Genomic DNA, 26164 nt, shown 5'->3' on the forward strand with positions numbered 1-26164 from the left:
TCACAAACAATGCAAATATTCATTGATATTTAGTAAAATACAAAGAAAACATAAAATGAGAAATCCTGCATCACTGCAGATAAACATGTAGCACCAGCTACTAGAATGAAAGCAATGTCTAAAGAAAAAATATTCGCAAATGCATAACGTTTTTCTGTTCAAAAACATTAAATAAAATAAATTAAATTCAGTATAACCTTTTTAATTTCTGAAAAGTATGATTTAAGATGCCTGAGATTTCCGTTTTTGAGGCAGGTAGCAAGAAGGAGGTAAATGTGCCTTCAGCAAAAAATTATGTATTTATTACAGAAGTTCTTTCGAAATAAATTTACGACAGGACAGCTTCCTAATAGTCATAATGTCCGATAAACAGACATTAGTTGTGGGTAATGGCGCACCATTACTCCACACTGGCGACCCATGAACGAGAATGTAATCCTTATGAAGGATTTTCTCTTGAAAATTGCCACTTGTACATAAATACAATAGAAATTGCATTTGAAGTTTGCTGATTGATTGCAATATCTGTAGCCCGCAATGTAGAGCAAACATGCTTAACCGAAAAAAAATGTGACTTTTACCGCCTGTTAACCATCTCTCACCACTAATTGAACATTATATTTTGTACTTTTTTGCTAGATTCTTGTTTACAACGAGAAGCACTTCAGTATTAAAGAACTTCAATATCGCTGCTGGAGTGAGTGCGCTTCGGTCGGCTTATCGTGTGAGCGAGAAGTCGGCGTCGCGGAGGGAAGGAAGGTCGGTACAGCTACAGTTAGGCAATTAAAAGTGCACTAACCTTGGTGATTAGAGCTATGAAGTCAATGATCTATCTTACATTTACCCATCCCTGTACCAGTATTCATCTTCAATTCAGTTTACATGTTCGCAGGCTTTTAACTAGTCACGTTACGTTATCGTAGATAAAGACTCTTTGATTATTTGTTTTAGCGTAATTAAACTAACCGAACAAATATTTTTTCAACAGTCTTTTGTTTCACTGTATTCCACATTGGTTCTATTGGGTTCAGAGCACAACAGTAGGGTGGGAGCCCTCGAAAAGCACGTGTTTTACATTTTAACACTGCATTTTTTTCAACCCAGGTTTGGTTTATTATAATTTAAAAATTCATTCTTGGTAAGCTCGGTTTAAGACTGATTATATTCTGAATGAGCCATTCAATAACGTCATTTTTTCGAGTTGCAGTAGTGAGGGCTTCATACCATTATCACCAACAACAGTTCTTCCAGTTGGGATGTTAGGAATCAGTTTTCAGTTTCTCCTCTAACCATTTCTGATAACTGCCAGCATTGACATTATTATGATAGTCTTGGGATTTAGATTTCCCTGTGCAAAATCTATTGCTCCTCCAGCATAGCCAACAAAAGCTCTTTGGCCTGTACTGGCATTTTCCATTACCCACGGAACTTCTTCACGCTGCCAGCACTTTTTCATGGTATAACGTATTTATACCCACCTCACGTCTGTCAGTACCATTAGTTTATTTGGCACCTTAATAATATTTCTGGTTAAGCTCAGGTACTACGCACGCCTTGCAATAATGTTGGAACATTCTGTCAGAATGTTTCGCCTATTTTTACATTTTTGTAAAGAAATTCCTATATCTTTCAAAATTTTTCAAATTTTTTTCTTTCTCTCCTGCAAATGTAAATCAGATTTTGAAAATAAGAGCTGCTTTCCTTCTTCTGCTCATAATCCTCCTCAGACTTTCTTCGGATAAGTACTTTATCGAAGTCACTTACAGAAAGTAGTTTTCTAGAAAGCCTTTTCTTCGGAGTTTTAACTTTTTACCCGTTTTTTTCACTTTCTGAAAGTGTTTCAAAATGTAATTTACTGTTCTTTCTGACCTCTATACCATTCTTGCTGCCCTACAAGATTGCTTTCTGGCAAAATACACGACTTTGAACATAATGTCTTTTTCACATGGAAGTGTCAGCTTTCGCGACATCTCCCTCCGTTTTCAACCCTCAAAGGTATTGGTGAGTACGGATAACGCCGTACTGCACAACTGACGATATTTCACGAAGAGGCTCTCAACCACTTGATACATCCACAGTTTACCCGAAAGAATTGTCAGTGCGTCGCGTTTCCCTTATTCGTAACTGTACTTGTTTACGGTAACTTCACTGCGTGTTTCCGATAACGGCCACGGGAACTCAGATGCAATAATGTCGCGGTTCCGTAGTACGTTTATGTTACCCGGTCCACACTGTGCGTCGAAATCAATTCACTTGGTAAACAAGTAACTTCACTGTTCAAATATCTTAGTTTTAGATTAGTGTTTTGTGAAATGTTAGTTCATAACAGGAAGCATATTTGTACTTTAACTTCGCAGTCCCCGCTGTGCGTTGAAAGCAGTCAACCTGTCACTTTACCGTTTCGATTTCGTAGCTTTCACATTGATCTGTACGTCCACAGGTGACTCACCAGACAGGTTAGTCCGCTTTCCGCGAACCGTAATTTTCAAGTTACTTCATGATGCGATAATCCACGACAGGAAGCACTTTAATATATTTACACTTTAACTTAACAGTCCGCGATGTACATCGAAAAAAGTCCTTTGATACCTCGAGATACAGGTTGGAATAGGAAAAGAATCACATGCAAGCGAGGGTCAATAGTACGTACATCAATTGTCCTTTGAATACTCATATATATTTACAGTGCATGTGATGGCACCGAATAAACTACAATAACCACCAAATATATCTGAACATAAGAGGTTGTTAAATAAAACTAAGCCGACCGGTTTGGCCGAGCGGTTGTAGGCGCTACAGTCTGGAACCGCGCGACCGCTACGGTCGCAGGTTCGAATCCTGCCGCGGGAATGGATGTGTATGATGTCCTTAAGTTAGTTAGGTTTAAGTAGTTCTGAGTTCTAGGGGACTGATGGCCTCAGACGTTAAGTCCCATAGTGCTCAGAGCCAAATAAAAATAAGCCTCGTTAAATTTTGACCACGGATTGACACGTCTAAACCTTTAATTCTTGCAACGACAAGGAATTAGTGCCATTAACAATTAAAAAATTAGATCCTCAACAATAAGTAAGTAAAAGATAACTTTTGCATAATCTTCTTAAACAGCCACAGTTATTAAGTTAAGAACTGATAATTTATAATAAACAACCAAGTATGGCGGACGTGACAAAAGTAAATAATAGTGAGTTGTAACTGAAAATCAGAAGGGAAATTGGATTAATATTTTCCTCGGTGCACCAAGTATATGTGCAAATAATTGAACAGGCAAAAGACTATCTCAAAAAGTTAATTACAATATCACACACACATATAGGCCTTTAGGCAGAACATTAAAGCAAGTACATCAGAGCCTTAAGAAGGGAAAGACGAAACTTAAAGAAGGCAAGCCGCCAAGGCGAACAGCTCCACTATAGCAATCGCGGACACGCCTCAAACACATCGGGAGGCACGTGCAGGGAGACAACAGCAACAGACCCTCGCGGCAGGCAGCAGCAGAAATGTCGGGCTCTTGCTTCACAAGGTTAAGGGGCGCTGCCAACAAACACCATACAGGTGAGACACAGGCTACAGAAAAACAAATTACATGAAAAACAATCGCCACCTTCTTAAGAGATCACAGGTATAAGCCCGAAAAATCCATCACAAAATAAAGTAGCAAATATTACTCCCAAAAAGCTGCCTAAAGGAAATAGACCTTAAATCACTGGTAAGGGAGTATACAAATACAGTAGTTTACGTCTCGACCAACAAGTTATGTAAACTTTACACCAAAATTTCATGGCCAGGTGCTCACTTGAATCAAACAGATGGAACAAATAAATGATTAAACGTATCCCTCCTTGTGAACACTTAGTGACTAGGCATTACAAACAGTGTTTTCTTAAGTCAGGCATGACAAGCATCTAGAAACTATTTTCAAACCACATCAGTTGTTACAGGCAATCGCGGACACGCCTCAAACACATCGGGAGGCACGTGCAGGGAGACAACAGCAACTTTACACCAAAATTTCATGGCCAGGTGCTCACTTGAATCAAACAGATGGAACAAATAAATGATTAAACATATCCCTCCTTGTGAACACTTAGTGACTAGGCATTACAAACAGTGTTTTCTTAAGTCAGGCATGACAAGCATCTAGAAACTATTTTCAAACCACATCAGTTGTTACAGGCAATTACTCTTAAAATAACTAAAAGGTCAAATTACAAACCTTACAAACGTAAAAATCCTAAACTCAGTGAACAGGAATCATGCCCCACGGCTCATGACCAGGTTAAAGAAATTGAGTAAGCTTAAACACCATACTGCCATGCACATGAGGCAAAAGTTAAGTTTATTTATGCATTTATTTATTCTTCATAATTACAGCCGATTCTATAAAAATCTGAAATTGGCCATACAAATTCCATTTTGTAGGATAGTTATAAGTTGTGTATTGATTATTTATTTCTGATGCTTATTTTCTTAAAAAAATGACAGATTAAAAAAGGAAAAAACTGAGACTATCTCTAGTAGTAGAAAACTAAATTAAAACCCTTAATCAGTTACCCAGCTACTAATCTACTTAAACATTATAACTGCTCTCTGTTCATTTATTTTGGTGCATTTAACTTGTACATGGTTGTTTCCGCTACTGAATCCGCCCTCATGGTATCCCGGTTGACAGCCATACTCTGCTGGATTCCTTGGGCGTCGGGCACCAAGTCAGCAACAATTCCATTATAGCAAGTAATTCCACTCACCACGTTTACTTCTTAAAGTCCACACTTCCGTGATCACTTGCACCAACGGAATATGGTTTCTTGGAACAGTATTTCACTCGGTGGTCATCAACCTCAGTCATCTTCTCTCTATCTGCAGAGTATGTTGTATAGGTTAAGTTTCATCAGTAAACCAATAAACTTGAAAGTATTGCAAAGCTTATGGCTTGGTAATCCACAGCAAGTAACGGTCTAAGAGGTACAATTTACGGCCAGCGCATGGACAGTGATTAATTTATACCCAAAATTTCCACGAATGAAATAAATCCAAAGGTACAAGACGGTTGCGGCCAAGATTAATACAATAAATTAAAATGTTCCAGTGATCCGTGTGGCACCAAAAGCAGAGGCACAGATATCAGAGTGCGAGCGATGCCTACCGCAAACTTTTCCAGTAGTGGTCGTTACATTTACCGAAACGATGAGGGAAAAACTGATAGTGTCCAGATCCGCACAGCATAGATGGCACGGAAGTGCAAATCCACTACAGGCCGTAGGACGACATCGTCGATACAGAAACAGAACAAAACTAACAGTCGAAAGAACCGTTGCGAGCGAAAATCCACGCGGGATAGCACTCCGCAGCCCTCCTCGTGGCCATTCTCACACCACAGCCCACTGCCAGCCTATTTCAAACTCTCTGAGCCAGCGGTCATCTACGAAAAGCGCAAGCTAAATTCGCGCCGTCTATCGGGGCGTCAGTGAAAGAAAGTACCAAGAAGACAAAGGTAATATGAACTGGAACATCCACGTCTCATCTACCAAAACCACAGTCTAGAGCTGCTGGACGGTTCCCTGTTGTGGGTGCACGAGGAAGGATGCTGATGTGTGAAAAGTATTATTATTCTGTATTATTACTAATGGGCCAACGGCCTTGCCGCAGTGGTAACACCGGTTCCCGTCAGATCACCGAAGTTAAGCGCTGTCGGGCGGGGCTAGCACTTGGGTGGGTGACCATCCGGTCTGCCGAGCGCTGTTAGCAAGCGGAGTGCACTCAGCCCCTGTGAGGCAAACTGAAGAAATACTTGACTCAGAAGTAAACTGACATACGGCCGGGAGAGCAGTGTGTTGACCACATGCCCCTCCATATCTGCATCCATTAACGCCTTCTGGCTGAGGATGACACGGCGGCCGGTCTGTACCGTCGGGCCTTCATGGCCTGTTCGGGCGGAGTTTATTTTTATTATTATCAATGAAATTGTCAGTTTCTGCTGTTGTATGGTTTGACATGACTAACTTATTGTTTGCAGTGCCAAATTTTTGGTGCCAGATGACGGTCATATACCGAAACCGGCAGCAAAGTAATAAACTGTTCAAAAAATGCCTCTGAGCACTATGGGACTCAACTGCTGAGGACATTAGTCCCCTAGAACTTAGAATTAAACCTAACTAACCTAAGGACATCACAAACATCCATGCCCGAGGCAGGATTCGAACCTGCGACCGTAGCGGTCTTGCGGTTCCAGACTGCAGCGCCTTTAACCGCACGGCCACTTCGGCCGGCTAATAAACTGTTCCAACGCATCCAAGTGCCATGAGTTTCCTGAAACAAAAACCTGGTTTCCGGAAGGATGAGAATGAAATCGGCAGCGCCCTTGGAGAGGAACCATCCCGGCGTCTACCTTAAACGATTTAGTGAAATGACATGAAGGCAAAAGGTGGACAGCAGAGTGGTGAGTTTAACCACACTAATCGAAACGAGTCCTTTGTCTAACCACTGCGACACATCGCTCTTTTCAAAAGGTAAAGGCTACGCAATACGCAGATATGATAATCTGTACTATGGCACAATTGCTCTCCATGAGAATAGTCAATGATTATCTTGCAATTATTGCGTTTTATGATGAGAAATTAGTGGTAATATTAGTAAAAAACTGACGTTTCAATTTCCTTAGTCTTGTTGCAGAGTTACTTGGTAATAGTTACATCACTCACACGAAAAGATGTGGCGTTTAAATCAACTTCTGATCCAGTCACGCAAGAACAATTTGAAAACACATTCTTATCATTGGTGTTGGCTATTATGCAGCGCCAGAGCTGTGGGCTCTATCTTTCCAGGATGGCGTGGAATGGAGAGCTGTGTTGTCGATCTGTCGATCGCCCGAAGGCGCTAATGAGACGTTGTTATCAGAATATACACTTCTTATTCATAGGTACACAGATGTCTTCCTTCAAGACAGCTAGTAGCTAGGCAAACAGAAGTATGCGCTGCTGACACCAGCGCGTCTTGCAGTCTCGCAGTCTCAGTCTTGACGGCAAGGGAGGCGAATACTCAGTACCCCGCAACGTCACATCAGCTAGCTGCCGCTCGGTCAGCAATGCCTGCGCTATCTCTGACGGCCAGCAGGTTAACAGATATCTCGTGCTGACGTCGTCGTTTTTTATCTCGGAAAGTTAGCCACCAGATCTGCACAAGGTGGACGTAGACGCGAAGTGCTACACTATAGTCCCTAGGCGAAAGACTGGCCAGTGACGCAAATGTCTGCTCGTAGAAGCGGTTAGGGGATCGGCTGCCATCGTGCGGTCTCGGGTTGATGGTAGTTTAGCAACTCATCAGCTAGGCAGTGATAGGGGCCTGGTTGTAGGAGGAACTCATCAACAAATGCCGAAGTGAGACGGTGCAGTTCACAGCTGCTGAGCCCCTCAGCTTGGCCTCGGGGTGACATCATAGATCGTAGTCATCTAGGTGGACAGCTGATAGAGCACATGCATGCACGCCTGAAAAATGCTGCAAAGTTCATCAGAACAACAAAGTTAGTGCAATTTATTATTTCGAGCCTACCAACTGTGCTTCGACTGTAACCACACGTCTCTTCCTGTGCGAGTGTAGGATGTAGACGAAAGCAGAGACATATGGAAGTTTGGAACGGTACAGGGAGCATGCTCGGGTGGCCAAATCAGTTCATTTGGCTGTCGATCACTGCAGTGCCCATTCCTTCAAACATACGCGTACATGCATGTCTTAAGGACACTGTGAAGTACATTAGAATAACCCAGGCACTGCAATTTAGTATTTCACATCTAATAACTGGGCTTAGACTTTATCGTACGTCTGTTCCCGTACATCATCGTTCAGTAAATAGTACATTATCGTCGCTGAAATTACGTTGCCTGTGCATTGATTTTCCTTGTCTTTCCAGACATTTCGAAGCTTTCATTGTCTCAGTACTACTTCCAGGACCTTAAGTTTTTGTTCCAAAGTTATGTTTTGACTCCTCTATCATCTCGAATCCTCTATCGTCTCCTTTAATTTGTACCCAAATTTTGAATCGCCCTGTGTAGCCTACTTACGAAACAAAAATAATTCTCCACATAATGTAAATCTAAATTTTAAGTGCGACTGACTGAGGCTGTTCGTGTGAAACAACGAATAATTGCTTGGAACTTAGATGCAAAGACCTGAGTAAACATCTGTCCATGTGATAACATTTACTCCAGATGAGGTCTGATACAGTGGGAGCGTGGTAGTGGAGAGTTGTACGTGCCAGGGGTTTTATTGTGCATACAGTATTTCCAAGCGGTCGTTTGTTAATCATCATGATAACCATCTTTCATTTGGTGGTAAGAGTGATTTTACAGCCATGAATTATGGCCAGATGTAATCGTCATTTGATCTGATCACTTCAGCCAATAATTTATTCTAATTTCTGATCCTGGCTATCACCAAAAACACTTAGAACCCAGTACTTCCTGCTTTTAACAAAAAGTCTTTGGCTTACATATCAAAACATACACAAAAAAGCTACCTCAAATTATTTCCCAGAAACGCTTTAAATGGTGTAGTGCAAGGTACAGTCTAAAACTTAACACAGTCGGATGGTTACAAAAGCAGTCACCTGGTTTCCATCAAATTAAACTTCGAATCATGATAGCACTCTGCTATACAAGCTATCGTCTGTATCCAATCTCAGCATTGCCAGGGTAAGGAACACTTTGAAACAACGAAATGCTTTTTTTTCTAAAAAGTAAAATCATCAGATTTGCTTATATAACTTAAAACATTTCTAATGACCAAAGGGAATCCAAAATTAATACTAGTTAAAATTGGAAACGGGACTGGGAACAGTTCTTCGTTGCGAAGAAACGGCACTTTTATGTGGATACCGTTGAAATAACATACACAGTCATTCATCTCCCCAAGAGACAGGTATTATGCAACCCGCAAAGCCCTCTAAAATGACATGCGAAATTTTCATATTCTGTCGTTCGCTACATGAAAACTACAAAGCCCAAAGAAAAAATGGACAAATGAACATGACTTCTTCGTAGGAAATTTAATGTAGTTAAATTTTGTACTGGAGTTTGTTTTCGCTGGGGGCCATGGTTTTCGAGTTATTAAAAAACTGCCTTTGAAAGTCACTTTTGTACATTTTCCTTAAATATTTCGAAAGCTGCGGATTCTAGCGAAAACGTATTTCAGTACGACATGAAATGTCCTACAAGAATGTCCTTTTTTTTTTCTTTAAGACTAATAGTTTGCACATAGCGAGTGAAAGAATGTGAAAATCTTGTGCATGGTATCTATTTAGGCGTTGCAGGTTGTAGCAAATCGGTGATCCATGGTTTGGAGGAGCTGAATCACCCAGTATACAGGGTGAGTCACTAACTATTACCACCTGGAATAACTCCGAAAGTATAGTAGTAGCTGAAAAGTTTGTGGGACAAATGTTGCGTGGGACAATGGGAGTCATAATATGACGTTGGTTTTTTGTTGCTAGGTGGGGTCGCGTTAGAGATACGGTCAACTTTGTTTTTCTTTTTAAATGGGATGCTATAATTTGGTACTTATTTTCTGATAGCGGCTATCGAGATGAATCCAATGAAGTGTAACAGTAAGGTATTTGATGGTCAACAACGGCCATAAAGGTGGCATGAACGTCCATTTACAGAGTGATGACCAATGGTATCAATGCAGTGCAGCAATCTTCTTATCATGGATTGAGTGGTTTTCGTTATCACATCGGCACTTATCGAAGCATATGCTCTGACTATTCTCTCTCACATGATGCCAGAGACAGCACCTGCATTACTGCCTGTGCCGGCTACATCATGTACTAACATGGATGTTTCAGCATGGGTCGATATCTAAAACCTCAGAACCGCTTGTGCTACTGATCTGTAAGTGTAATCGTTTCATGTACTACTTAGGCTCTGTTGCAGCAATAAATCTTGAGTGAAATGGAAACATCTAAAAGGGAGTACTATTTTTTTTCCGGCAGTGTAGAGAGTCGGCACATTCCCTGAACGGCTCAACGTTATCTTTCAACAAATAAAATTTAAACAAAACCCTTAGCTGACTTTCAGATGCCTAAGAGCTACTGTAAAGACAACGTAGCCAACAGGAATAACTAATAAAGTGGCAGTTTATGAAATATTTGTGAATGGTTAAATAATAAAGCATCAAAATAATTAGAATGAGATAGATCTCCGATATGAAGATTGTTGCATACTGATATCTAGCTACGTTTATTCTGTGGCACTTAAACGACTCCCATTAGTAGATACACAAACGCGGGAATCGTGTGCATACATCTTACTCTATGTAGTTCCTGTCAGATTTGCAGGTCCATGACTTCATTTGATATGTGACGTGTTACTGAGGTTTGAATAACAAATATAGAGTTCACAGAATGTTTTTTTCTGCAGTCATAGACTGTGCGGGTGGTCCCGGCGGAGGTTAGAGTCCTCCCTCGGGAATGGGTATGTGTGTTCGTCCTTAGGATAATTTAGGTTTAGTAGTGTGTAAGCTTAGGGACTGGTGACCTTAGCAGTTAAGTCCCATAAGACTTCACACACATTTGAATGTTTGTTTGCAGCATAAACAAAATCGCCTAGAGTGCAAGCACTATAAAGTGACAGTCGGATGCAGTTGTATACAAACAATAAGTAGGGAAGAGGAGGAACTATACTTGCCTCCTACTCGCAGGGCTGATGCCCTACGCCCGTTTTCTGTGTTTTTGCGAGAGCAGAACTGACAGAATGGGCATAGGGCTTATCGATTCCATCTGGTGTTGCGATGGTCGTCCTCGCAGTCATCAGCCTGGATTAGTCTCTTAATTCAGTTAAAAGAAAAAAGAGCAGACAGCAACGCACACCTCAAAGCAAAGCCGAGTTCTCATAGTAACCGCTACAGCGGAATTGTTTGGTGACGTTGTCAGTGTCGTAAATGTGGCAGTTCACGTCCGACCTCTACCGGTGTCTAGTTCATATGGCACTAAGCACTATGGAACTTAACAACTGAGGTCATCAGTCCCCTAGACTTAGAACTACTTAAACCTAACCAGCCTAAGGACACCACACACATCCATGCCCGAGGCAGGATTTGAACGTGCGACCGTAGCAGAAGCGCGGTTCCGGACTGAAGCACCTACAGTCGCTCGGCCACAGCGGCCGGCTACCGGTGTCTCACGCAATAACAAAGCAAAACATCCCAGAAGTAAAAACTGCCGCGTCAGAGTGTCCGCACGATACTAGGATCGCTCCAATGTGGCTGCCATCACAGATTCAGATTTTTTCGCAGAAATTCCCGGGTTCAGAGAAAAAAAGGTGGATACTATAGGAACTATGCAGCAATAAAAAAGAAAGGAACATGTGCCATATGAAGACGCCACTTTTCTTTATTGTGTGTAGAAACGTTTATGTAAGACAGGAACTGCATGAATAACGTGATATCAAAGAATAAGTTTCACAAATGAGGAGGGTCACGGCTGTGCATCTTCGAATCTGTGCACTGTATCCAGCTAGCTAGCTGGCTGCAGAAGGAATGAAAGTAATTACACGGCCGCAAACACGGGGAGCCGAGAGGGGGAAAAAGAGCATCTAACGGCGGAGTCTGATACGGTGAGTCCCCAGAAACCGGAAAAGCCCAGCAGCTTAATTAAGCGTGTAATAGAGGTGGCGGGCGAGATATTAATCTGGCTGGCACTTGCCGAACCACATGGTGCGGGGGCTGCAGATATAGAGGAGAGGGATGGGGCAAGGGTGGTGGAAAGCTTTCCCGAGTGCAGACGCCCTCTCTGCCATCGAACTTAAAATCCCACCCCCCTTCCCCTTTCCTCCCCCTCCCCCCTCACCACGAACCAATCGGCATCGGCAGATCGCAATCCGGAAATAACTGGCGGAGCGCTCAACGTAATCAAATTCGGCCGAAAGCTAAATCTTACAACAGTTCTGTAATTGGTTTCGTTGAAACAACCTGGTTCGCTCTTCAACTCACCTCGTTCTCCCAACCCGTTCAATCCGTTGTTCCCTTTTTTTGTGCAGTACCCTACTTCCCCATCCCTCTCCACACGCAATTACGCAGCAGCGGAGCCTCTTTTTGCCTGCCTCTCAGGCGCGTGCTTCATTTGCTATGTATGCGGCCAGATTCTGTCTGTCGTGTATCGCTTCGTCGTGTCACGGGGATTTCGCCCCCGCTGGCGTACTCTGCGGACACGATTCCAGGCGCCCATTTGAGTACAACGTGACAAAACGGAAATTAACGCCCGCACCGTTGAGCAGGAAAGGCTGCGGTCCCCGTAACACGATCGAACAAATTAAGCCCAGCAACAGTTTGCGTTACGTAAGGATAATGTACACTGCCTGCCGCAGCGTCGCTTCGTTTTCCACGCGGATGAAATTGTGGCGCACGCAGGAATGCCCGCGAGTCGCGGGAATCTGCAGCGAGATGATATCTGTCCGTCGTAATAAGCTCTACTCAGAAGTAGTATTACTTTTGTGGGTGAACTGCAATATATTTTCTGCAAAGTACTTAATACTGGTGGAAACACTTTGGAGAGTGCTAATTCGATGACACACAGCATATAGCGTCCAAACAAAACAAAAAAAAATAAAAATAAAAATAAAAAAAATAAAAAAAATAAAAAATCTAAAACTGATGGAAATGAACTACAGAAGCCTTACGTATCACAAAATCTGTGCATTAGCTCTCGTTCAAAATAGATCGTTACGATTATCATAAAAACCAGTATTCATGTCGATCAGTGTTCCTTGGGGCCAACTGGTGGTATAGTAAGCTGACAAAAATCTTTGACGATCTAGCACAGCCTTTATTCACTCCGATTAGATATCTTACTTTGTTTCTAAGCATCAGTCATTGTACAGGGTTATTCGCAAGTGTCGTGTATTTTAAAGCTCCTTTGTCCGTCTTCGGAACGAAATGAAACGCGGAATGTACGTATCAGCGACCCAACAGTTTGTTGGTAGGTTTGTTTGGTATGTGGCATTAGATATCTATGCATAGGTCATGTAATTCGCGTAAATAGCAGGCCGCTGATTTGCGTACGCGGGGATGGCACCCGGTAGCGACCCAGATGGGTTTCATGGGATTTAATGCAGGCGAATTTTGTCACTGTGTTGCTCCTGAAACCACGGTAGTACGCTAGTGGCTCCGAAACACAGAGCTGTTGAAAGCTGACATCGCCGCCGGGGAAATATCAAGCATGAAGGGATGCAGATGGTTCACAGCCATAAGTGTGTCTTCGATTATGTTTTCGATTAGTACCACAGGTCCCATGAAAATGCAGGAGAATGTTTCCCATAACATAATACTGGTCCCACCAGCCTGCGTCCGTGGCGCCCTGCCGTTTCGAGACGCCGTTCACGTCGATGACTGCGTTTGTGAAGACGACAGTCGACCTAGTGTAGCAAAAATGTGATTTGCCCACAGAGCCGAAACGTTTCCATTGATCGAAGGTCGAATCCCGATGGTCCGTTGCCCTCTGCAGTCGTAGTTGGCGATGTCGTTGGGTCAACATGTTCAACAACGCACGATGAATGATGTACTCCGAAACACTTGTGCGTGCACTAGAGATGCCGCAGATCAGTACCTATACTACTTTACAGAGTAGACAAGCTTCCGAACCCCGCGTTCTGTGGAGAGTAGATGACGTCTAATCATTTAGTGCCTAGGTGTAGTTTCACTATCCTTCTACCTCTTTCCGTAGATACTCACGACAGTAGCACGTGAACATTCGGCCAACTTCATCGTTTTCGAGATACTAGTTCACAGGCTCTGCTAATAATAATCTGCCATTTGTCAGACTCGCTTATCTCACCAGACTTCCCCATAAACAGCCCTTACCTTTGATAAGATGATCCCCCGTCCATGCCTGCTCCGCTTACATACTTTTGCTACCGCGTCACGTGCCCGGAACCCCACCAGGCGGCATCCAACGTCACGTTGGGCAGTGGTCATAATGTTTTGATTGATCAGTGTATGTTGTAATCCGTTCTCTCCGATAACTGCTTCCACTCGCAAATGACTGCACCTTTATATGCATCGGAAGTACAACAGCGCATGTGCTAGATGCAGTGCACACGCGTTCTATCATACCTGCTGCCCCCTGGCGCAAAAAGAGTTGCAGCGCCTCCGGTGGTGAACACTGTTGAAAACGATATTCACCACTAGAGGTGCTGCAACTCTTTTTGTGCCAGGGGCAGCAGGAATGATTGAACGCGTGTGCACTGTATTTAGCGCATGCGCTGTTGTACTTCCGATGCATATGAAGGTGCAGTCATTTGCGAGAGCAGCGTAGCTTTTCTCACCTGATGATGGCGGCCAGGTGGACCGCTGAAATATTGTGCTCAGATGACAGTTTGATCCGGCTGGAAACCCGACAAGAATCTGATACACAGCTGTCTCATTGGCATCTTACCTAAAAAGGGCCCATCCTCTGCTTTATTGCCGGTCATCAATGCTCTGCTCATAGCTGTAGCGACTCCTCGGCGCTAGTCAGCCTACCTGGACGCGGCCACCCACCGACCGACGCCATCCAATGTGTCTGCACAATGAGACCGAGGGACTTGGCAGTCCGCAAACTTTTTCACCCAGGTTCTGCAGAAAAAATTCTCTCCTCAGCCCTCATCCACTTTTGTGCAGTCAATTAACCTCGGCACCCTCTTCCTTTGAATGCAGGTGAAGCATACCACTTTTCCTTCACTAGAGCTCACAAGTAAGAGCGTTAACCACTGCCAACCATTCCATCATATGAATGAAGTCAGATCGTATCCAGTATAGCAACCAAATAATAAATATCATCTTCCCTAAGAACATTAAGCAGCATGACACCATATCATAAGTGAGAGTGCCCTGCAATCCCTCAAGTTATTCCCTGATATCTTAACACATATCCTAGCATTCCACACCTTCTTCTTGTGTTATCCATGTACTCTTTTCTTTGCCTATTCTGTGGTAAGCCTCCTGATTCCTCTTCTTACCAGTTCATCTAATTTTAAACATTCTTGTACTGCAATATACCTGAAACAATTCGATTCTCTTCTTTATCAGTTTTCAAACTGCCCGTGATTCACTATCACACTACAAACTTAAACTCTCAGGAATGTCTTCGTCTGATTAAGGCCGATTTTTTGTGCCAACAGACCTCTCTTGGCTAGAAAAACTCTCTTTGCCAGTGATATCTGCTTTTTATTTCCTCTTTACTTCATCCCTAATTTGTTATTTCGTTTTCAGTACAGAAGAATTCCTTCTCTTCGTCTATTCATGATCATCTATTTTGATGGTAAATTTATTGTTAACCTCATTTCTGTTACTACTAATTACTTTCGTTTATCTTCGATTTACTAGTCCACATTCTGAAGTCTTTAGACCGTTCATTCTATTAAATAGATTCTCTAATTTTTCTTCACTTTCGCTGAGATTACCAATGTCATCTATGCATATTATCATTGACATCCTTTTACCCGAATTTCTATATCACTCTTTAACCATTCTTTTGTTTTAATCTTTGGTTCTTCGATGTATAGACTGAACAATAGCTACGAAACACTACATCCTTCTCTTACACCCTTTTTAATCCCAGCACTTTGTTCTTAGTTTCTCACTCTCTAGTACTATGTGCTATTACGTATATCGTAACACATTGGGAGATGATAAAAGAAGAGTATGACATTTAGGTTGTGTCAGAAACTCTTGCACTATGTAAGGCTTTGGACGTTACCCAGAGCCACCTGATTTTGGATGTAGGATTACATTTTCTGTAAGTGATTGCCTTCAAGAGGAGTTACGTATCTAGAAACAAAAACAGTTAAAGGATTATGAGAGTTCTTACTGGCCAGCCAGCAGCAGTCTCAAAGGCTGAGTCGTTGCCTCTTGCTCAGGACTCACCATATCTTACGTTTTGTATTCTCTTCTGACAACGGAGATGTTGGATCTACGTGAAACATCGATGTGACCAACACAGGGCAAAATCGCTGAGAAGGGTGAATCCTCTGGCATCAAACGGCTTATGAAGTGCACCGCAGTGCACGTTAGAGTAACGTACTCTAGGGTATCAGCTTTGCCAGTGTACATCGTCTCAGAATTAAATTAAAAATAGATCCCATCCTCCAGCTCTGATGTTTTTGGCGGGTTTCCGTTGGTACCGGAACTGGATATCACACTCAAACATTTCCAAATAGATCTACATCTGCCTCACGACAAATTAACCCAGTATTTGGCTGAAAAGTACCTGCCCTATTTAGGTCGTTATTGAATAGCATGCTCTATCTGGAGGCTAAAATAAAGAAAAGCAACTCTAGTGTATGAACCTACTCCGATGCCCCTTCTAGCCTGTTGTTGAAGATGTCGATGTGTACTTCGACTTTGTATTGAATGTGTATTTCATCACCTCATACATTGCTGTTGACAAACTTTGCTTTATTTATGAAGCGGTTAGCTTGAAACTTATTTCTCTAAAGTCACTTTCCCCCATTTCTGGGCAGGTACTGACTCTGAACGTAACTTTTACGTTCTCCTGGTAACACATCGCTATCTACTGCCTGGAACTGAGCACCGCTTTGCGCGTCTCTCGTTCGGTGCATGTAACAGACAATGTGTGTCTATCCACATCTACATCTACATCTGTACTCTGCGAACCACCGTGCAGTGTACGACAGAGGGTACGTTGCACTGTGCCATTTATTAGGTCTTTTCCCTGTTAGATTCACGCATGTAACGTGGGAAAAATGATTGTATAAATGCCTCTATGCATGCTGTAATTAATTTGATCTTATTCTCACAATCCCTATGGGAGCGCCATGTAGAGGATTGTAGTATATTCTTAGAGCCATCACAAAGCAAACTTTGTCAGTAAACTTTTTGAGGATAGTTTCTATCAGTCTTCAAGATTTTTCCATCATCACACTGACACTATCCCGTGGGTCAAACAAATCTGTGGCCATTCGTGCTGCCATTCTCTGTATACGTTCAATATCCCCAGCTATAATAAGAGTGGACGACCAAGAACGAAGCGCTCGGATTACAAAGGGTGTAAGACAGGTATTTGGTCTTTCGCCCTTACTGTTCAATCTGTACATCGTAGAAGCTATGATGAAAATAAAAGAAAGGTTCGGGAGTGGAATTAAAAATCATTGTGAAAGAATATCAATGATATGGTTCACGGATGACATTGCTATACTCCTTGAAAGTGAAGAAGAATTACGTGATCTGCAGAACGGAATGAACAGTCTAATGACTACAGAATATGAACTAAGAGTTAATTGAAGAAAGACGAAAGTAATGAGAAGTATCAGAAAAAAGAACAGTGAGAAACTTAACATCAGCATTGATGGTCAGGGATTTTCTCTGCCTCGTGATGGCTGGGTGTTGTGTGCTGTCCTTAGGTTAGTTAGGTTTAAGTAGTTCTAAGTTCTAGGGGACTTATGACCACAGCAGTTGAGTCCCATAGTGCTCAGAGCCATTTGAGCCAGTAAAATAACCAATGACGGACAGAGCAAGGAGGACATCAAGCAGACTACCACTGGCAAAAAGGACGTCCCTGGCCAAGAGAAGTCTACTGGTATCAAACATAATTTATATATCTTTAACATATTGCAGCGTGTCAGCAACTGTGAAATGTACAGCAAATAAACAATGTTTTCAGCCTTCAGTTGCAAGGTAATTTTACTCGTTTACCTAGGTTTCGATTCCAGTAATGGAATCTTCTTCAGAACCTATAAATTAAACCACATACGGACATATATTACTCACTAAAATGAATTATCTGTCTAATGATTGAATATTAAAGAAATTGTGATACTTACAAAAAATTAAATTATTTTGTGAGCCAAACACTGGCCAAGTCACAGATTAAAAATTAAAACAATAAAGATGCATAATCATAAGATTATGTCAGTCAAAATTAAAACCATTAAGGCGAACGTAGACAGAGCTTCGCCGGCCACAAATCAGGACCACACGTAAGCGGCTCGAAAACTAGGCGTTGTGAGCAGTTACGCGGCGAGGCTCGGCCGCGGCCAAGCGCATGCGCGAGCGCCAGCGCAGGGGCGAGAGACAAACTGTCTCAAAATTACTTAGAGCAAATATACATATCAACAAAATGTGACACAGCCGTCCTACAATTGGACAAACCTATCTATTGGTATGGCAACATTAAACAATTTACCTGAGAAACTACAAAGCCAAAGTATAATTTTTTTTTTAATATTATAGTAAGAGGGCGTAGCCCCGCTACAGTAACTAAAAATTAGTGTCAAAACCATGCGTGCTAAGCATAAAATGTCTTTAACATAAAAACGCCTTAGCAACTATGTGTCATTACCAAGCATAAAACGAAATGCGAAGACACACATGTGCAATCGCATTATAATAAAGGGACAAAGCAGATAGTGAAACAGCATCGGCCATTCGAGGCGGACTGTTGGTCAACTCCACTGGAGTAAAGGTTGAAATCCTTCGAAATAACTTCTATTTTTTAATTGCAGCTGATCATTAAGTAAGTTGTCTCTATCAATACTAAGATGTTTAAAAATTTGCAATTCTTCGAGGGTGTCTAGCCTACATCCCTTTACTTCATTATGCAAAAGCTCTGCGTCTTTTAAAGGCTTGGGAGCATGCGCCTTTTGGACCAGATGTTCAGCAAATGCAGATCCTCGAGTTCCATCACCGCTTTTTGTCGGCAGATGCTCTTTAAACCTAACAGACAGGGCCCTTCCTGTCTGGCCAATGTAATAAGAAGGACATTCAGCACACGTGATTTTATACACACCTGATAGCGATGATTTATCATTACCTTTATCCAGGGAATGAACCAAGTTCTTTTTGAGGTTGTTGGTGGTAGAGTATGAAACTTTACACCCTAGGTTTTTTAATAAACGACCTACCTTATAAGATATGTTACCTATAAAGGGAAACTGATATGTATTTCGTTGCCTGGTGTTGATTGTGAGTATCTGAACTGGAAAGGGTGGTAGTCTTCTTTCGGGTTTTTTTATTAAACAACTGTCTCACTATACTGGGATTATATCCATTATTCTGAGCGATGTTTTCGAGGACTTTTAATTCGTTCTGTAAGTTGACTGGCGAAAGTGGAATGGAAAGAGCTCGATGGATACTCGAGTGAAAAAAGGCCATTTTTTGGGCCTGAGGATGGGTGGAATCAGCTGGGATGATGATGTCGGAATAGGTAGCTTTCCGAAATTTTTTTTTTTAAATCTATTTTGTTGCTAATAATGGATAGAGTCAGATCGAGATAGTCTAAGGTCCTATCAGCTGTCTGATTTTCTTGCTTAGCACGCATGGTTTTGACACTAATTTTTAGTTACTGTAGCGGGGCTACGCCCTCTTACTATAATATTTAAAAAAAAAATTATACTTTGGCTTTGTAGTTTCTCAGGTAAATTGTTTAATGTTGCCATACCAATAGATAGGTTTGTCCAATTGTAGGACGGCTGTGTCACATTTTGTTGATATGTATATTTGCTCTAAGTAATTTTGAGACAGTTTGTCTCTCGCCCCTGCGCTGGCGCTCGCGCATGCGCTTGGCCGCGGCCGAGCCTCGCCGCGTAACTGCTCACAACGCCTAGTTTTCGAGCCGCTTACGTGTGGTCCTGATTTGTGGCCGGCGAAGCTCTGTCTACGTTCGCCTTAATGGTTTTAATTTTGACTGACATAATCTTATGATTATGCATCTTTATTGTTTTAATTTTTAATCCGTGACTTGGCCAGTGTTTGGCTCACAAAATAATTTAATTTTTTGTAAGTATCACAATTTCTTTAATATTCAATCATTAGACGGATAATTCATTTTAGTGGGTAATATATGTCCGTATGTGGTTTAATTTATAGGTTCTGAAGAAGATTCCATTACTGGAATCGAAACCTAGGTAAACGAGTAAAATTACCTTGCAACTGAAGGCTGAAAACATTGTTTATTTGCTATCAAACATAAGTCTCAATTTGAAGAAGAAGTTTCTGAGAATGTACATTTGCAGCGCAGAATTGTATGGTAGTGAAACATGGACTGTGGAAAAACCAGAACAGAAGAGAATCGAAGCATTTGAGATGTGGTGCTACAGACTAATGTTGAAAATTAGGTGGACTGATAAGTAAGGAACAGGAGCTTCTGCGCAGAATCGGGGAGGAAATGAATGTGTGGCAAACACTGACAAGAAGGGTCAGGATGATAGGACAATCTGTTAAGACATCAGGGAATCACTTCTAGGATACTAGAGGGAGCTGTAGAGGGCAAAGCTGCAGAGGAAGACAGAAACAATACATCCAGCAAGTAATTGAAGACGTATGTTTCAAGTGCTACTCTGTTATGAAGAGGTTGTCGGGGGAGAGGAATTCGTCGCGGGCCACATCAGACCAGTCAGAAAACTGATGAACCCCAATCATCACCACAAAAATAATAATAATAATAATAATAATAATACGGGTCCCACACGCTCGAGCAGTATTGCCTCATGAGTCGCTCGCGAGTGATTTGTAAGCCAGCTCCTTTGTAGACTTATTGCATTTCCCTGGTATTCTAACAATACCTCTACGTGTTTTACCCACGACGGAGCGTATGTAATCGTTCCACTTCGTGTCCCTACTAAGTGGTACGTCCAAGCATTTGTATGAGCTTACAAATTCCAACTGAGACTCACTAATATTATATGCATAGGATGCTATGTTTTTTCGTTTTGTGAGTGCATAATTTTACGTTTACGAACGCATAAAGCAAGTTGACAGTCATTGCACAACTTTGAAATATTATCAATGTCTAGCTGAATATTTGCACAGCTTCGTTCAGACTGTACTTCGTTGTACCCAAGTGCATCATCTGCGAAAAGTCTGAAGCTACTATCAATATTGTCCAAAAGAACATATATATACGATATGACTAGCAAGAGACCCAGTACACTTCCCTGAAGTACACCGGAAGTTACTTCTCCATCTGTCAATGACTCTCCATCCAAGATAACACGCTGTGTCCTCCGTACCAAGAAATCTTCAATCCAGTCACATATTTCGTCTAATCATATTTTTGATGATAACAGCAGATTTCTTTATTGTTTTTTGTATGCAACTGAAACGTCTTTATTTAAATGAGTGTGGCTGTACTTAAATTGCTGAATGACTGAAACCCACAATATCCTAACGCAATGCAGTCTGATGGGTCAAGAAAAAAATAAATAAAAAGATAACCTGATTTCAAATAATTAATTCAAAAGAATGGCCCTGACTAAAAAGAAATCCTAACAATAACCTATCCATTTCATTAAGCACTTACCTCACAAAAATCTTCATTAGGCGAACTACTGCAATACCAGCGAGCGTCAATACTGCCAGTTAAATAAAAGATTCTAACTACTAGAGCCACTAACTACTAATAGGCATGTTGTTGGCAAAGGAAAGATTTTGTTGAAAACCAAATCATGTATTTTTTTTACCTTAGTAATGTGACATCCAGTTCCACGAATATAAATCGTCATTGACATCTAGTACAAAGGTATATAATCAGAATAATATTCAATCTGCAAGTCGAACATGTACAGATCGTTAGCCTACGCTACCACTTCAGATCTCCCATCAATGCTGACTTCTGACATCTAACATCTATCACTGCTGGCTGTTCTCCTCGAACTGCCCAGCAGTACTTCAATCACTGCTGGTGCCTAATTTCCAACTGCCTAACAGTACTGGCCATTAACTTCCAACGACGAGTCCGGCCAGCCACAGAGTCTCTTACAAAGAAAGCGAAGTCAGAGATACAATGCAATGCGCTACACACCGCTGACGACACGGAAGCAACCCACTTACACAGCTTGCTCCATTGCAATTTTCGTAAGTCGGCGTGTATGTATTGTGACTGTAGAGTGTAGTGTGATTCTTTGTGCTGTATGTCGATGATGAGAGAAGGGAGAGTGCGAAACGCGGTGCCAGTACATCACTCCTCGCACCAAGGGGGGCAAGCTTAACGTCCATCGGACGGACGGATCGACATGAACTGTGTTATATGCCCTCACTTCATGAGACAATGCGGAGGGGTTTGATATATAAACTAGGACATTGGCGTGAAGTCTGGTGAAAAGGAACATTATGTCACCACCTCTCCTCCTTCCCTTTTTCGCCAAATACTGTCAGTGAAAAATTTTTCCCCACCATCAGGATTCGAACCCGCTTACCCAAACAGGCGACCGTTGGCGACCATTTTTTTTTTTTTTTTTTTTAAGTAAGAGTAGTGTGGTCAGTTACGAGCAGGTTGAGACAAGGCGGGCAGGGGTCGGAACCCGAGGCCTGGCCGCGATGCGATGCCTCCCCCTCCCATCCCTGAATCACTCCCTCAAAGTAGCATTTTGATTTGTTTATTTTTTTATTGTAGTTTATTATAATTTTTTTACCAGGAACAGGGTAAATGAACAAAATATTTTTATTAGTACAAGTTTAAATACAACAGAAATGCCACCCTTCCGGCGGGAATAACACGAGACATTACACTCGTACAAGGCGAGCCTTTTTTATTATTAACAAGGTATAGGAAAAAGGAATAATAATACTGATGTAAGCTAAGAGGTGTGAAGCAATAGACAGTGGAGTGGGGAAAAAACCAGCGTGCTCTGGTATAGTGCATAAAAGTAAGGAGGTGCGTGTTCATGCGCCTACTCCACTGTGGTTTACAATATAGAACGTAGCGCGGAGAGTCTCTGATGTCAGCAGAGGGTGGGGTGTGGGGGGTGGGGGGGGGGGGGGGGGCTGGGAGCGCTGTCGGCGTGGGGCACCATCCAACTGAGCGGGGCTGACGTAAAGACCGCATGTAGGTAATTGGCGAAGAAACCGCGGTAGCGTGGTCGGTGCTCGACTTCACTGTGGGCGGTTTCTAAGTACTGGTAGAAATCAAGGTGTGATTTGTCGCCATCATTATACATGTAGGTGATCGTCCATTCCGTGACCCATACAATCGCATGATTTTTGGCAGCGAGGAAGTAAGTTTCCTCAGGATGGATAAAAGTCCATGGGTCAATCGAGTCCGGCGGAACGCGGAGGTAACAGGCAATGAACTGTCGGCCAAGTTTCCAGACGTCACTGGTGGCAGCACAAGTCAGTTGGTGGACGTCGTCATCCATGAGGTGGCAAATGGAACAACGTGGAGAGTCCGCTAGTCCGATGGCGTGAAGACGTCGATTTGTGGCGAATTTTCCACTTGCGACGTGGTACCATGTTGCCCAGACTTTGGAGGGAAGGAAAGGCTGGTTGATATGACGCCAAACCGTGGGCCACCGCTTGGACGGATGTCTGAGTTCGATATTGTTGCTGGATAAGGAACGAAGCAGTGGAGTGTAAAAATCTTTAGGTCGAGGAGAACGCGTGGTTGGTAAGTGTATGTGGGCATAACTGAAGTCGACGATGAAAACAGAAATGTGCGTCAGACGCTGCTTGATGTGTCCGACTGGTACTGGTGGCGTTATGGTTGCGGGCACAAGAATTTCTAGCAAGCTGCGCGTAAGGGTGGTGCCCCCATGCCACTGCTTGTGATTCGGCCACGGACACAGGCAAGAAGAGTAGGTGTGGTACTGAGCCACATGCTTTTCAGAAACCGAGAAGTACAGCATCTACCTTGATCCGTGGCTTTCAGCATTGCGGAATACAAGATTATGTTTCTAAAAAGGATCTGAAAAGTCCGAATAGGATAAGTAACAAACACAAAAGAGACATGCTCCATAAGGTGAGGTAGATCGCAATACAAAATTTGGGAAAGGTGTGCACAAGATAATTACTGGTTTTCTACACATGTATGATCTTATGAGAAACAACTTTGGGTCCTGGGTTCAGTGGAACCAATCTGAGTGTATAGAACGAATAAACAACTGCAACGGAAAGTGTTTCACTCTAACTCTCGGTTCCGTGTGGCGTTAATATTGCAGCCGATTTAGCCAAAACAGAGCAGTGTGAAGCGCGCGTGAACTGCGTGTGGCGACACATAATTAAAATCGACAAAAAGTACATCGACACGTCAGTACTGGCTCGGGAGGGCGTGCGCAACCGTAATGAAGTGGTCGACGCGTCGGCAGCGGCGGACATTTCATTAAAAATCGGGACGCGTGCATCAGGACAGAGGAGGGCCGCCCCCCCTACAGTGACGCGGGCGCGCGCAGATTTACTGGCAGCCGCTGCCGCTGACAGCGCGGCCCGCTGACGTCTGCATCGCGAATAGAGTAGCGGCAAAGTGCGCAGAGCGGACGCGGCGCAGTCGGAGAGGCTTCCGCAGTGTCATCCCGGTGGCCATAGTGATAATTCAGCGTGCAGAGTAGTAGCAGCATGCGGCATAGCTGGCGTGTCCTCGTCACCCACGCATGTATGCAGAGTCTCCAAACTTAGATCGAGGAGATTTCACAGAGGAAGTATTCGGTGTGTCGTTCTCAGTCTGATTATAGCTACCTGACACAGTTTTACGCCGCTGTTGTGCCTTCAGTACTACGAGGGGTGTTTAATAAGTAACGCAACACATTTTTTTCTCTAAGCAGGTTGATTTTATTTGCGATTCCAGTAAACCACATAATTTCCTACTCTTCTGGCTATAAAACTCTATTTTTCAATATAAATTCCGTTCAATGCCACGGCCTTACGCCACCATACTGGGAAGGCCTACCTGTCCTCTTGGTACCATTCTACTGGTTGACGTCAGAGCCAAAGTCTTGCTGCATCAATAGACGGCCGCAGTGGTCGAGCGGTTCTAGTAGCTTCAGTCCGGAACCGCGCAGCTGCTACGGTCGCAGGTTCGACTCCTGCCTCGGGCCTGGAGGTGTGTGACGTCCTTAGGTTAGTCAGGTTTAAGTAGTTCTAGGGGACTGATGGCCTCCGATGTTAAGTCCCATAGCGCTCTGAGCCATTTGAACAACTTTTTGCTCATCAATAACCTCCCCATTATCCACGTACTGCTTTGTGCTAAGTACATCCTTCACTTCAAAAAAATGGCTCCAAACACTATGGGACTTAACATCTGAGGTCATCAGTCCCCTAGACTTAGAACTACTTAAACCTGACTAACCTAAGGACGTCACACACCTCCAGGCCCGAGGCAGGAGTCGAACCTGCGACCGTAGCAGCAGCGCGGTTCCGGACTGAAGCTACTAGAACCGCTCGGCCACAGCGGCCGGCTTATCCTTCACTGGGCCAAATAAATGGATGTCGGAAGGTGTTAGATCCGGGCTGTAGGGCAGATGAAGTACAGCTCATTGAAGTTATGTGATCTCCACCCGGGTACGCAAACTTGTATTGGGCCTTGCGTCGTCATGGAGAAATTCGTTTGTCTTTCTGTGGCAAGGAATGCGCTGAATTCCTTACTTCAGTTTGCTGAAGTTAGCACAATACACTTCAAAGTCAATCGTTGAACCGAGAGAGGAAATCAAACTGAAAAACCCCTACAGAGTGCAAGAAGACCGTCGCCATGAGTTTACCGGCTGAGGGGGCAGCTTTCAACTTTTACTTGCGAGGAGAGACGGTGTGGCGCCAGTCCAAGGATTGCCGTTCTGCGGTAGCGTTCTCGCTTCCCACGCCCGGATTCCCGGGTTCGATTCCCGGCGGGGTCAGGGATTTTCTCTGCCTCGTGATGACTTGGTGTTGTGTGATGTCCTTAGGTTAGTTAGGTTTAAGTAGTTCTAAGTTCTAGGGGACTGATGACCATAGATGTTAAGTCCCATAGTGCTCAGAGCCATTTGAACCATTTGAACCATTGCCGTTTCGTTTCCGGTTCGAAGTGATGAACCTATGTCTCATCATCTGCGGCGGTACTGGGCAAAAAATAGTCACTATCGGCCTCGTAATGAGCAAGAAATTCCGCACTGGTAGTCCTTCGTTGTTCTTTATGGTTTTCTATTACGTGGAGAGGAACGCAGCTGACTCGCGCCTTTGAGCGTCCCAACTGGTGGACGAGTGTGTCAGCACTACTAATGAGATGTTCAGTTGCGCTGCGAGATCTTTCATTTTATCCGTCGACCATTTCGAATGAGAGTGTACGCACGTTCCAACACTGCAGGAACCACATCTGGCTGCGGCCGGTCCGATAGATTATAGTGATATGGCTGCAATGATGACACCTCGCTCAACGACTCTCCGTGCTTTTGTTCACTGAACGATCTCCGTAGACATTCGGCAAGCGCCTATTAATATCTGCGAT

General features: G+C 43.1%; 1 protein-coding gene and 1 pseudogene across 1 annotated transcript in view; both read left to right on the forward strand.

The window, feature by feature from the left end:
• The window catches only part of LOC126259601 (lachesin-like), a 530351-nt gene that overhangs the window by 246119 nt on the left and 258068 nt on the right, over nucleotides 1-26164 (forward strand). The window lies entirely within an intron of this gene.
• Nucleotides 5628-5745, forward strand: LOC126261135 (5S ribosomal RNA; annotated as a pseudogene).

This window comes from Schistocerca nitens, chromosome 5, assembly GCF_023898315.1.
Source record: "Schistocerca nitens isolate TAMUIC-IGC-003100 chromosome 5, iqSchNite1.1, whole genome shotgun sequence".
Taxonomy (NCBI): Eukaryota; Metazoa; Arthropoda; class Insecta; order Orthoptera; family Acrididae; genus Schistocerca; species Schistocerca nitens.